The sequence below is a fragment of the Chinchilla lanigera genome, unplaced genomic scaffold, assembly GCF_000276665.1.
Source record: "Chinchilla lanigera isolate Chin_1 unplaced genomic scaffold, ChiLan1.0 scaffold00052, whole genome shotgun sequence".
In the NCBI taxonomy this organism is placed as follows: domain Eukaryota; kingdom Metazoa; phylum Chordata; class Mammalia; order Rodentia; family Chinchillidae; genus Chinchilla; species Chinchilla lanigera.
In genome coordinates this window covers 14,507,558-14,520,342 of record NW_004955453.1, presented here as the reverse complement: position 1 = coordinate 14,520,342, position 12,785 = coordinate 14,507,558, and the positions used below count along the sequence as shown (strand labels likewise).

General features: G+C 44.7%; 1 long non-coding RNA gene across 1 annotated transcript in view; it reads left to right on the top strand.

The window, feature by feature from the left end:
- The first annotated feature begins 5,802 nt into the window (after positions 1-5,802).
- Positions 5,803-12,785, top strand: part of LOC102030036 — a 26,942-nt gene continuing 19,959 nt past the window's right edge. Inside the window, exon 1 of the long non-coding RNA XR_262736.1 lies at positions 5,803-5,898. This is a non-coding gene — a long non-coding RNA (uncharacterized LOC102030036). The remainder of the gene's footprint in view (positions 5,899-12,785) is intronic.

The window sequence follows — 12,785 nt, the reverse complement described above, 5'->3', positions numbered from 1 at the left end:
ATATATACAGAGAGAGAGAGAGAGAGAGAGACAGAGAGAGAGAGACAGAGAGAGAGAGGATCTCACTATGTAGTTCAGGCATAATGAGTTTTGAACTAATTATGTAGAATAGGCTGGCCTAGAGCTCAGGGTGATCCTCCTGCCTCAGCCTCCCAAGTGCTGGGATTACAGGCGTGCACCACCATGCCCAGCAAGATACACGTTTTATTGACCACCATCATCTATTGATTTCTCCATGCAAAAAACCCTTAATGAGTTTCCCTTCAGTTACAACACCACAGGTTTATTTTCATTTTCTCTTCTTCCATTTTTCTAGCTTTTCTCTTCCTTTTAAGCAACCAACTCCCTGTCACTGTTGCTGCTTCCACCTTTACTCTTCTTACAGACACCCTGTTCTTGCATAGTGGACTCTGATAACCTCTGCCAGCCCAATATTCTCTGTGCCCCTACATAGATGTCTCATTGTGCTTGGTTACAAGCACAATGGAATTATTCAGAAAAAAGGGCAAGCAAGCCAGGCGTGGTGGTACATGCCTGTACTCCTAGTGCTCTAAGAGACTGAGGCAGGAGGATTGCAAGTTCGAGCCCAGCCTGAGCAATTTAGTGACTTATTGAGACCCCAATAAAAAATAAAAAAAAGGGCCAGTGATGTAGCTCAGTGTGAAGGTCCCTGGTTAGGCTGGAAACAATTCCACTCCTTCTTGGAGGTTTAGATGGAGTTTTCAGCCTGCTTTTCAGTAAGTGACAACTGCTCTTCCAGCATAAGTGCTGTAGAAATGGCACTAACCTGTTTCCAGTCCTAGCCTTCTTTCCTAGAACCTTTCTTGAAGTTCCAACTGCCTGAGACATGCTTTGCTGTGGGTCTGTGGCACCATGAACCAAAGCTTTATTGATGCAGGCTCATTATCTTACATATGTGTCTGTTAATTAAAAAAACTGAGACCTTATTTTGTTCACTGCTCTCTTTGCAATACTCCCCTGGTCTTGGCATAGGGCAGACATTTAATATTTGCTGAATAGATAAATGACCTTCCCCTGTAAGCTATGTCTCTCTGACTTCTTGTCTCTCTTTGCAACATCATAATTTTCCTAATTACCAAGTTTTAAAAATGTTATGGATGTGGACTTCTTCTCATTTGCATAGCCTCTGTCCACCCTCTTCTCATTTGCATATTCAGTTAATGGTCAAGACCTGCTGCCCTTTCTCTTACTCTATTCACACAGTCAATGCCTCAGTCCCCTGAACCCCTAAGATACAGCCTCCCAATTGGCCTCTCTCGTTCCTTTTTGCCCTCTTCAATCCACATCCATCAGCATTTTCTATTTTCCTATCCCATAACAATCATGTCATTTCCTCTGACTGAAGCCTTCAGTGGGTCTTTGCACCAGTTAGGGTTCTTAATTGCAGACAACAGAAAAGGATTCTAGTCCACTTAAGCAGAAGAGGAATATCCTGGGATGATAACATGCAGTTCACAGAATTGACAGGAAGCCTCAAGAAAGAAGCATGGGAAGGAGGCAGGAGCCAAGAGAAGCTGGCAGCCAGAATTTCAGCCCTATCCTGCCCTAGGAACAGCCTGACTGGGTGCTGCAGCCCCAGGTCTCCAGAGGCTGCCCTCACCCAGATCCCACCACTTGAGCACTGACTCTTGCTGCCACGGGGATGAAATATGACTAACACTCTGCCTCTCTGGTCACATACTCAAGATCCAGAGTCCTATGTGGCAGCATGGATTTGGCCGTGAGCTCCTGTGGAGGGTCAAGGGAGCAAGTATCTGACTTCCTACTAAGACTCACACTAAAGAGGGTCCACCAGCACAGAACAGGGGCTCAGGTGCTTTGAAGCTGAAGAGCCCAATGTGTACCGACAAACAGACTTCTGAGCATGTCACTGAGACCCTCACCACCCCCACCACCCCCAGGTTTTCTCCCTTGCACCTGGGCTCCACTGAAGCATGACTGCAGGCAGTTCCCTGACCTAGCCTTTCCTGCCTTGGCACTTGTAACAGCTGGTCTGTAAAGATGGTCCCCACTGGACCTTGCTTCCCATGAGTGTGTTGTCCCACCTCTTTTTTTATTTTTATTTTTTATTTGTTTTGTCCCACCTCTTGAATCTAGGACGGCTCATGACTCATTTTCACTGAGAGCACACGGGAAGTATCGCTGCATGACTTCCGAGGAGAGGTCCCAGCATCCTTGCAGCCTTTGTCTCAGGCTCTTGGAATGTTCCCTTTGGGGCAAGTCAGCCACCAAGTATGAGCTTTGTCTACTAGAGACACCACGGAGTGAACCCAAGCCTCCTGTGAAGGTTATGGGGAGAAAAAAATGACGCCTTTCCTGTCTGTCTGATCCAGTCACTTCAGAGGAAGGGCCAGATGTGTAATTAAATACAGCCACCTTGACATCTGGTCTAGCTGATCTTTCAGATAGCTCCAACACCAGCCTCTATCTGACAGCAACTGCTCGAGAACCCCTGGCTAAATGTACTCAACCTCAGGACTGTGAGAGATAATAACAAACTATTTTAAGCGATTACATATTGGGGTGGTTTTTTAGCAACAGAGAACTGAAAAGGCTCTTTGTGGTACATGTTTGGCTCCCTTGGAAGTGCCCCCCCCACTGTTCTGTCCTAGTTGTGTGCCCACTTATATCTTCATTTGTCCAAATTCCACTACAGAAGCTGGGCATGGTGGTGCATGTCTGTAATTTCAGCATTCTGGGAGGCAGAGGCAGGAGGATCGAAAGTTCCAGCCCAGTCTGGGCAACTTAGCCAGACTCTGTCCCAGAATAAAATATTTTAAAAAGGGCTATGGATGCAGCTCAGTGAAAGGCCCTAGGTTCAATCCCCAGGAAAACACACACACACACACACACACCCTTCAGATGATCCTTCTGGCACAGGGCAGAGGAAAGAATCAGGATTTGCAGTCAGCCTGTGGGGTAGGAGAGGTTGAATCCTATTCCATCTCTATTTGTGTGACCTTGGGAAAAATAATTAATTTCTCTGGGCCTCCATATCTGCATCTGCTTTATGGAAATAAAAACACTTATCTTCTGGGATTGCTTTGAGGACCACATATAAGTAAAGCATCTATTTGTCTGGTCCTCATTAGTCTCACTGAATGGTGACACCCAGGCTTCTAGACCTGTGTCAAATGGCATCTCTGAGGCCTCATTCTTGTCACTTATGAGTGCCATGATTCTGACAAGTCCCTTAAACTTCTCTGAGTCCTGCTTTCCTCATAAGTAGCAGGACTTTGATGATAGTATCCATGTAATGGGACTTCTGATAGGGCTGCTTTGCAAGGTTAGGCAACACTGCCCCCTCGAGGCAGAAAGCCCAGACCCTTGAGTCCTGTCCTGTACCAGTGTGGCATTAGGAATCCTCTGGATAGCCACAGTTGGGGTTCCAACATATGCAGACATGTCTAGAGGGCTAGGGGACTGTGAGGAAAGCTTGACTGTGGGCAAAGGCATCAGGGGCCTATGAGCTCATTACCTTGAGTGCAAAAGAGGTTTTGCTGGGTCGGGGGGGATGAGGGACACATGGAACAGAGCAGGCACAGGAGACTTATTTGGAATAATGCAAAGCTGGGCCTGACCATCATGTGGCTCAGTGCATTCCCATCCCCTACTTTCTCAGGGCCTTCCTGGTGGAGCAGGGAAGATCTGGTATATAATGACCAGGACAGGGGCTGAGGATTTAGCTCAGCGGCAAAGCGCCTGCCTGGCAAGTGCAAGGTCGTGAGTTTGGTTCCCGGTACCAGAGAAAAACAAAAAACAAAACAAAACAAAAAAAAGACCAGGACAAGGTCATCGGAGCATAGACATCTTTGCTGTAGACACCTCTTATGAAAGAACCAGGAACAAAGTGCTTTCCCACCTGGTGTGTGTGGGGAGGACAGACATCATAGGTGGGCCAGACCATAACCAGTGGGCAGGCAGCAAAGTGGCAGGGGTGGTGAGATGGGTGACATTGGGCAGCGGCTCTGACCATGTGGAGGGCGACTTCCAGGCTTCTTCTGCGACTCCCACTGAGGATAATGACACATGGAGATCCAGGAAGTTGCTGGACATTGAAACTGTAGGATCTGAGTTAAATCTAGTACAAAAGCAGGCAAAACTGATTCATAGGTATTAGTAGGCAGGATAATGGTTATCCCTGCAAAGAAAGAAGTCACTAGAAGGAAACATGGAGAGGATTCTGAAGATGGTAATGTTTTGTTTCTTCATCAAGCTCCTCCAAGGTATGATAAAATTATGGTGAATAGTTAAGTCAAAAACTAACAAAAATTATTACAGTAAAAGACACTTTGCCAGGAATCCTCCTCAACATTTCCCCTTGCTTCAAGCACACTTGCCCATCATTCTTGACCCTTTCTGAAGCAGTTCTGGAAGTCCTCTTCTGTGGTTTTTCTGTGGCTGCCCTGATGTTCTGAATCAGTTCAAAATGTTTATGTCAATTCCACGCAAAAACTTTATGGTGTGTTCTCATCCACTTTCCTTGCTTTTCCCCAACGCCAAAATGACCATGAAAGACAATTATGCTGAACTGCTTTAGGGTACCTAGACAGCCACAAAAAAGGACTTCTAGAGCTTGTCAGAAAGTGGTAAGGATGGTGAGACAAGTGAGGGGGAGTACTCTGAGCGGGATTAATAGCAATGCGTTTATTTTACTGTAATAAATATTTTTTAAAATTTAAAATATTCCCCACTTTTTGATCACACTGTGCGGTTAACATCATTGGGTTCATTTTGCAAAACTTAAGTACCCTTAAGATTTGTACACTGTTATGCATGTTGCTTCAGTAACAGATTAACACACGCGCACACAACTGTTGGGAAAAGAAAGATGAACGGTCATTTCCCACTTCAAGCCTTTTGAGATGGCACCACATCCAGGAAGAGACCAAGGGGTTGGAGGTGAGCATCCCCTGATGTCTGGTCAGGCTTATTTTACTTCTTCCCCATTCGCTTATGGTTTATTAAGTACTTCCTACACATTGAACAATGGAAAACATGTAAAGGTGGATGTAAAAAGACTGTTAATAACTGTAGTTTCCTTTAAGAACTTTTTCTGGAGTTGGCACTAAACATATCTCCCAACAATCCTATGATACGTTATTACAACCCCATCTATCAGCTGAAAATATGAGTCTCGTAAAGATTAAGCAAGTTGTTCAAGGTCACACAGTGAAGAAAGTGACTGTATTTTCCTACGCATCGCGGTCTGTGAGGCCCTGTAGCCCGGAGCTGCTGTGCTCCTGAGAGATCTAGGGGCCCACTGACCCGTAGATCTCACAGAAATGAGGCTTTAGAGCTGCCTTGAGTGAGTCTGAGTTCGAGTTTTGGCGACATGGTTTACTGTGATCCTTGCCATGCTCCTTCACTTTCTGAGCCTCAGTTTCCCAGCCCTATCACAAGGGCAAAAAACTACGCCACTCCCTAGGGGTTATTCTAGGGACTAGGTGAGACGATGTGGGTGGAGCCCGGTTCCGCACTCCGGGAGCGTAGAGCACAGGCAGATTCAGCATCTGAGTCCTTGGAGCACACACACGAGGCAGAAACCCACGAGGGCTGCGCTCACGCACGGAGGTTCCTGGCTCCTCGCCTCCCGATCGGAACCTTTAGGACCCGGTGCACTTAAGAATGAACCGATCGCCCTAAACCTTGTCCGTGTTGCTACAAACGAGCCAGGCAACGAGCCCTGGCCCCAAAGCATCCAGGCAAGCCGGCGCTAGAAACCCTGCGCGGGCGCTGTGCACCGCCGCGTGGCGGGAGAGCAGACGCGTGCTATCGCGAGATCCAGCGGGCAGGCGCCGCTCAGGCCGGAAGTGAGGGGCGGACCCGAGGCAGCGCGCTTCTTTTGAACTCGGAGGCGGCAGAGTGCAGCGCCAGGTCAGAGGCCGTTGTCTTCTGGGGGTGAAGCGAGGGCGGAGCTGGGCCTGCGGGGACCTCCGCGTGGGCTTTGGCTCGAGCGTTCCAGACCTTGTTCTGGCCCCGCGCTGGTACCCAGGCTGGCGGGGCCGCGCTTGCCCAACGGCCGCCTCCGGAGTGACAGCCCCCGCGCGGCTCGGCCCGGGAAGAGCCGGTGGCCAAACAGGTGCTTTGCCCGGACGCCTGCGAAGTCTCACTTTCCGACGCCCCGGCGCCCCTTCTATGGTGCGGAAGAAGGGACCTTGCGGCATGTTCACACTCGTGTTTGTGAAAGTTGGCGAAACAACTTTCTAACCTCAAATCTGTAAAGATCGCTGCCTTTTTCTATTGAGAATTGTCTTATCTTGGCGTTGGAGTGGCTGTGGGCTTTTATTTTTTTAAAGGCATTTTGCAGCAGAGAATGCTGTGAATTAAGAGTTTAATGGGATATATTTATAGGGCTCATGTGTATTCTTAAGTTATCGCCAGCCTTCCCAGTGTATAGGAATTCTTTTCTTTTCTTTTTGTACCGGGCGTAGAACTCAGAACCTCTTGCTTGCCAGGCAGGCGCTGGTGCTGCTGAGCAATAGCCCCAGCCCGCAGTGTATAGAAATTTGTAGGAATACCTCATAACTCACACTGCACTGGATTGAAAATGTGACCTGAATATATGGAGGTCTTCTGGTGCTAGGATGTCCAGGATCAAAAGAATTGGGAGAGTTAGGAAAGATAAGCTTTTACACCGGACAGTGTAAAATTCCTTGATACAGCTCATAAAGGAAAGAAGTTTGAAAGCTTGGTTTGATGGCACAGACCTATAATCCCAATATTCTAGGAGGCTGAGGCAGGATTATGGCAAGTTTGAGCCCAGTTTGAGCAATTTAGTAGGGCCCTGCCTAAAAGCAAGACAAAACAAAACTTTAGAAAGGGACTGGGGATGTAACCCAGTGTGAAGGCCCTGATTCAATCCCTAGTACTGAAAAAAAAAAAAAAAACCCACAAAAAAATTTGATAGAAATTTCCCTAAATTTGACAACCATCCTAAAAGAAGCAATTAGGAAGCTGAAAGAGGGGTGGGGATATAGCTCAGTGGCATAAGCACCTGCCTGGCAAGCACAAGGTCCTAAGTTGGACTCCTGGTACCAAAAAAAGAAAAAAGGAAGCTGAAAGAATCTTTTCTAAGGTAGCGATACAATAATCCTCACCTTTTACACTTTACTCAGATTTGGTTACCTGTGGCCAATTTTGGTCCAATAATATTAGATGGAACATTCCAGAAATAATTCATAAGTTTTAAATAACTTTTATTATAGCCTGTTTTTTTAATTGTTCTGTTTCATTATTAGTTTTTTTTAATTTTTAAAATTTTTTTGTCTTTTTGAGACAGGGTCTTAATATGCAGTTCAGGCTGGCCTTGAGCTCACTTTGCAGCCCAGGCTGGTCTCGAACTCGCAATGATCCTCCTACCTCAGCCTCCCGAGTGCTGGGACTACAGATGTTCGCCACCATGCCCGGCATTAGTTATTTTTATTAATCTCTTGTTTTATTTATTTATTTTTTTGTTTTTTTGAGATAGAGTCCACTGTGTAGAGGAGGCTAGCTTGGAACTCACTAGATAGCTCATGCTGGCCTCCAACTCATGGTGATCTTCCTGCTGCAGCCTCTCAAGTGCTCGGATTACAGGTGTGTGCCAACCACAACCAGGGTTAATCTCTTACTGTGGCTGCTTTATCATAGATATATATGTGTTGGAAAACACATTGTATACCTGGGGCTTGGAACTATCTGAAGTTTTGGGCATCCTTTGGGAGGGTCTTAGAATATATCCTCAAAGGATAAGGGGGATCGCTTAATGAGCAACACATTTTGATCAGCCATGAGAGCAAATAAACTAATGGTTGAATGAGTGTTAGTCTTGTACCAGGCATAGAACTCAGGACCTTATGCTTGCCAGGCAGGTCACGCCCCTAGTGACCCACCTGCCAACATTTACTGAACTCATTGATGGATAAATCCCCATGATCCAATCACCTTCCAAATGCATGAGTCTTTGGGGGGACATTTTAGATCTAAACCATAACAATGAGCTTCTTATTCTCTCCCAAGAAAATTCCAGAAAATGTAAAGAGGCCATCAAAGAATATGCAGCCAGGCCCTGTGCAGTAGCTGTGCCTGTAGTCCCAGTTACTTCAGAAGCTGAAGCAGGGAAATTGCTTTTGCCCAGAAGCTGGAGTTCATCCTAGGCAACATAGCAATTCCCTTTCTCAGAAACACAATTTTCAAAGGTGAATTTACACAAAGCTCTGGCCTCTCAAAATCTAGATCTGCCCTTAAATAGTTTTGACCTCTCCTGACTACTCCGGTTAGGGCAGGGAATGTGTTCGTTCTCTTAATTGTAGAGAAGGTGGAAGCTTGGAGAGGTTAAGTCATTTGTCTGTGGCTTTGACTGGCAGAACTAGAACTAAAACCCAACTCTTTTGGTTCTCAGTTCACACCAGGGACAATTGTCCTATTCTAAAACCTCCAACCGTCTTCAGTGGGTAGGGCTCAACTGTACCCACTTGGCCTGCTTTGGGTTCTGGGTTGTAGGTTCTGCACATGAGAGGCCCAGTAAAGCCAGAAGGGACAGGTTGTGTTTCTGAAGTGCCCACAGATCTCAGATGATAGCAGCCTTTCCTGTGTTCTCCCACTCCCCAAGTGAAGAAAGGCCAGCACCTGGTGGTATATTAGTCCTGAGCAACTGCAGTCATTCCCTCTGTTAGGGATAGATGTGTGTGACTGTTGAACAGAATCAGAATAAACTAGTTGCTGGGTATGGTGATGTATGCCTGTATTCCCACTACATGGTAGGCTGAAGCAGTAGGATCAACATGAGTTTGAGGCCAGCCAAGGTTACATCATGTGTTCAAGGCCTGTTTGAATTACATAGTGAGACCCCGTCTCACCTCCCCTCCAAAAAAACCAACCAAAACAGAATAGACCGGTGAGCCGGCTGTGTGTGAATATGCATGGGAACATGTCTTTTGTTAGTTCTCAAGCCAAGTGTATTTTTGGTCTGTTTCCCTGGAGACTGATAGGGAGTATGGGGAGAGGCCTTACCAAGCATAAGTATAATTTTGCCAGTTCCGCTTCCTTTCCATTTCCCCAAATTAGTCATCTCATCTTTCCACCTGGGCTGATTTTTCCAAGGTCACTAATAACTTTGTTGCTAAAACTAATTTTTCAGTTCTTATCTTAATCTATTCTTCCCTGTTCTTAGTGCTCTTTTCATTTTTTTCTTTCCTCTCTCTTTTTTTTTTTTTTTGGTACCAGGAATCAAACTCAGGACCCTGTGCTTGCCAAGCAGGAGCTTATGCCGCTGAGCTATATCCCCAGCCCAGTGAGTGTTCTTTTCAGATGTCAGTCTGATCCACCTCTATTTAAGATCCTTCAGTGGATCCTCACTGCTTTTAGGATTAAGAGTCACACAATTGGCCCCAGTCTCTAGTGTTATCCCAGTCCACATACACTAATCTTTCCTTTCTCTAGTGAGTCCTGCTCTTCCCTGATACAAGGCTTTCACATATGTTCCTTCAGTCACTATTTTATTTATACATGCTACTGCCACACATTGTCTTGGCATTAGAGATACAACAGGGAACAGAGCGACCACACATTTCTGCCATTCTAGAGCTCACCTCCCACTTATTGTACTGATTTGTTGTTTTTATTTCTGCTTGCTTTTTTTGGACAGGGTCTCACTGTACTACCTCAGGCTGACCTTAAATTTGGGATCCTTTTGCCTTTGTCCCAATGCTGGGATTAGAGGCCTGGTTTTTGTTTTTTGCAGAAATGTTCTTCCTCTTCCTTTTTTCTTTCCATTGATTTATTGATATTTAAGTAACAGCTTTATTGAGCTATAGTTCAACATATGTTAAAGTTCATACAGTTTGTTGACATGGTGGCTCATGCTTGTGATCCCAGCACTCTGGGAGGCTGAGGCAGGAGAATGGCAAATTCACACCTACCCCAGGAAACTTAATAACTGAGCAAGAACTTGTCTCAAAATAAAAAAATAAAAAGGACTGGGGATGTAGCTTACTGGAAGACACTGGGTTCAATCCTAAATTTAATCCACACACACACACGCAAGTGTGCATGCACATATACAAAAAGAAAGAGAAGTTCTATAAAATTCACTTAACATATACAATTTAAAATATTCAGAGTTGTGAAACTATTTCCACAATCAATTTTATTTTATTTTTATTTTTTAAAGAGCATTTCAGGTATTTTCTTTCTTTTCTTTTCTTCTCTTTTCTTTTCTTTTCTTTTCTTTTCTTTTCTTTTCTTTTCTTTCTTTCTTTTTTTGGGTACTGGAAATCAAATTTAGGACCTTACGGTTGCCAGGCAGGCACTGTGCCACTGAGCTAAACCCCTGGCCTACTCCACAGTCAATTTTAAAACAACTTTTTCACCCCAGAAAAAGTTCTATATCCATTAATAGCCACTCTCTCTTGCCCCTACAATGTGCCCAGTCCTAGGCAACTGATCTGCTTTCTGTCTCTATGGATTTGCCAGTTCTGAATATTTCATACAAATGAAGCATACATTATATGGCCTTTTGTAATGGCTTCTTTCACTTAGCATGCTGTTGCATGTATCAGAACTTTTGCCAAATAATATTGCATTGTATAATATACCATGTTGTGTTTATCCACTTCATCAGTTGAAGGGCATCTAGGTGGTTTCTACTTTTTGGCTATTATGAATTATGTGGCTATTTTCTGGTACAAGTTTTGGTATGAACATATGTTTCCATTTTCCTGGGTGTATTCTTAGGAGTGGAGTTGCTGAGTCATGTGGTAACTCTATGTTCAGTGTTCTCAGAAGTTGCCATTCTGTTTTTCAAAGCAGCTGCACTAGTTTACATTCCCATCAGTAATAATGAGGGTTCTAAATGCTCCACATCCTTGCTGTTATAGGTTGAGTTGTGTTCCTCACCCTAATTCATATGCTGAAATCCTAGCCCCCGGTTCTTCAAAATGGGAGTTTGTTTGGAAGTAAGAGTCATTGCAGATGTAATTAGTTAAGATGAGGTTACACTGGAGTAGGTTGGGTTCCTAATCCAATATAACTGGTGTCCTTTGTAAAGAGGGAAAATCTGGACATACACACATACAGAAACACACACACACACACACACACACACACACACAGGAACAACACCATGTGAAGACAAATTATACTGTGTAGGAGTAGGAAAAAGATGATCCCTTTTTTCACTGCTTATAAAGGTCACAGCTGACCCTTATATAACAAAAAAACAGGCTAGTAAGAGAAAGCATAACATATTTATTCAATCAAATTTTTACTTCACTTCAGAGTGAAGACCCAGAGATACAGGAAAGACATTGTCTAAATTTATCCTTAGGTTAGATGAAGCAGGGACCTCCATGGAGAGATATGATTGGGCAAGAAGGATGTGAGCTAACGGTAACAGATGGAGCCAGGAAACCCAGTAAGGCCAGGCTGCTCAAATTCGTCTTGCCCTCTGTGGTAGCATTTCTTCCTGTCTTGTGTGGGGTAGGACCTTTCTAGAATGATCATCCTAATTCCTACATGGCCAATAGTTACACAGATGGGGAAGGCATAAGTTAGAGTAATGTTTCACACCTAGCCCGGGAAATACAGGTGTTATGGCTTGCTTAGGAGGAAAAGCATTCTAGTTTCTCTGGCCTGCCATGAAGAAGAATTCTAGTTTCTAGGGCTTGCCTTGGGGGAGAAGGTGAGGACAGGAGGCAGCTGGGCAGGGCAGAAGATCAAAGAGAGGTTTTGTTTTTTGAGGCTGCTTCCCAGACCTTTAGTCTCTTTCGGTTCAAAGTACAGTGTGTGCCAAAGTACCAAGTTCGGGGTATCATTTTTTGAGCTTAATAAATGCTACTGCCTGAGGGACTACCAGAAGGAAGGAGAGAAGTCCTCCCACAGCAGCTCCCAAGAGAGTGTGCCCCACTCTTGCTTGTGGGTACTGTGGGCCAGAACTGTAAGACAGTAAATTTCTGTTGCTTTTACCACTTGATGTATGGTCCTTTTTTGTTTGTTGGTTTGTTTCAAGACAGGGTCTTGCTATGCAGTTCAGGCTGACCTTGAATTCACTATGTAGCCCAGGCTGGCCTCGAACTCATAGCAATCCTCCTGCCTCAGCCTCCTGAGTGCTGGGATTACAGGCATGTGCTACCACGCCCAGTTCCAATGTATGATTCTTTGTTATGTGCTTTAAGAAATTAATATACCCTATGACACTTGTTATTTTCCATTTAAAAACTATTATAACCATCCTACTGGATGTGAATTGGTATCTCATTTGATTTTTACTTGAATTTTCCTGTTGCACATGATGTCAAGCATCCTTTCACATGTTTACTAGCCATTTTTATAGCTTCTATGGCTGTCTGTTTAAATCCTTTGCTCAGTTTAAAAATTGGATTATCGTTGGGTGTGGTGGCACATACCTATAATCCCAGCACTTGGGAGGCTGAGACAGGAGGATCATTGCAACTTTGAGACCAGCCTGGGCTACAAAGTGAGCTCAAGGCCAGCCTGAACTGCATAGCAAGACCCTGTCTCAAAAAGGAAAAAGCAAGAACCAAAATTGAGTTATCTTTTTATTACTGAATTTTAGTTCTTTATTCTATATAGAAATCCCTTATCAGATATGTGCTAGGCAAGCATTAAACATTTTTCCTTTGCTCAAGTTGTATGTATGTGGTGTGGTGTGGTGTGGTGTGGTGTATGTGCATGTATGTGTTGCCTTGGCTTGAACCAAGGCCTTGCATAGGTGCTCTGCCATTGAGCACCCTTCCCTTTAAATTTTCTTTCTTTCTTTCTTT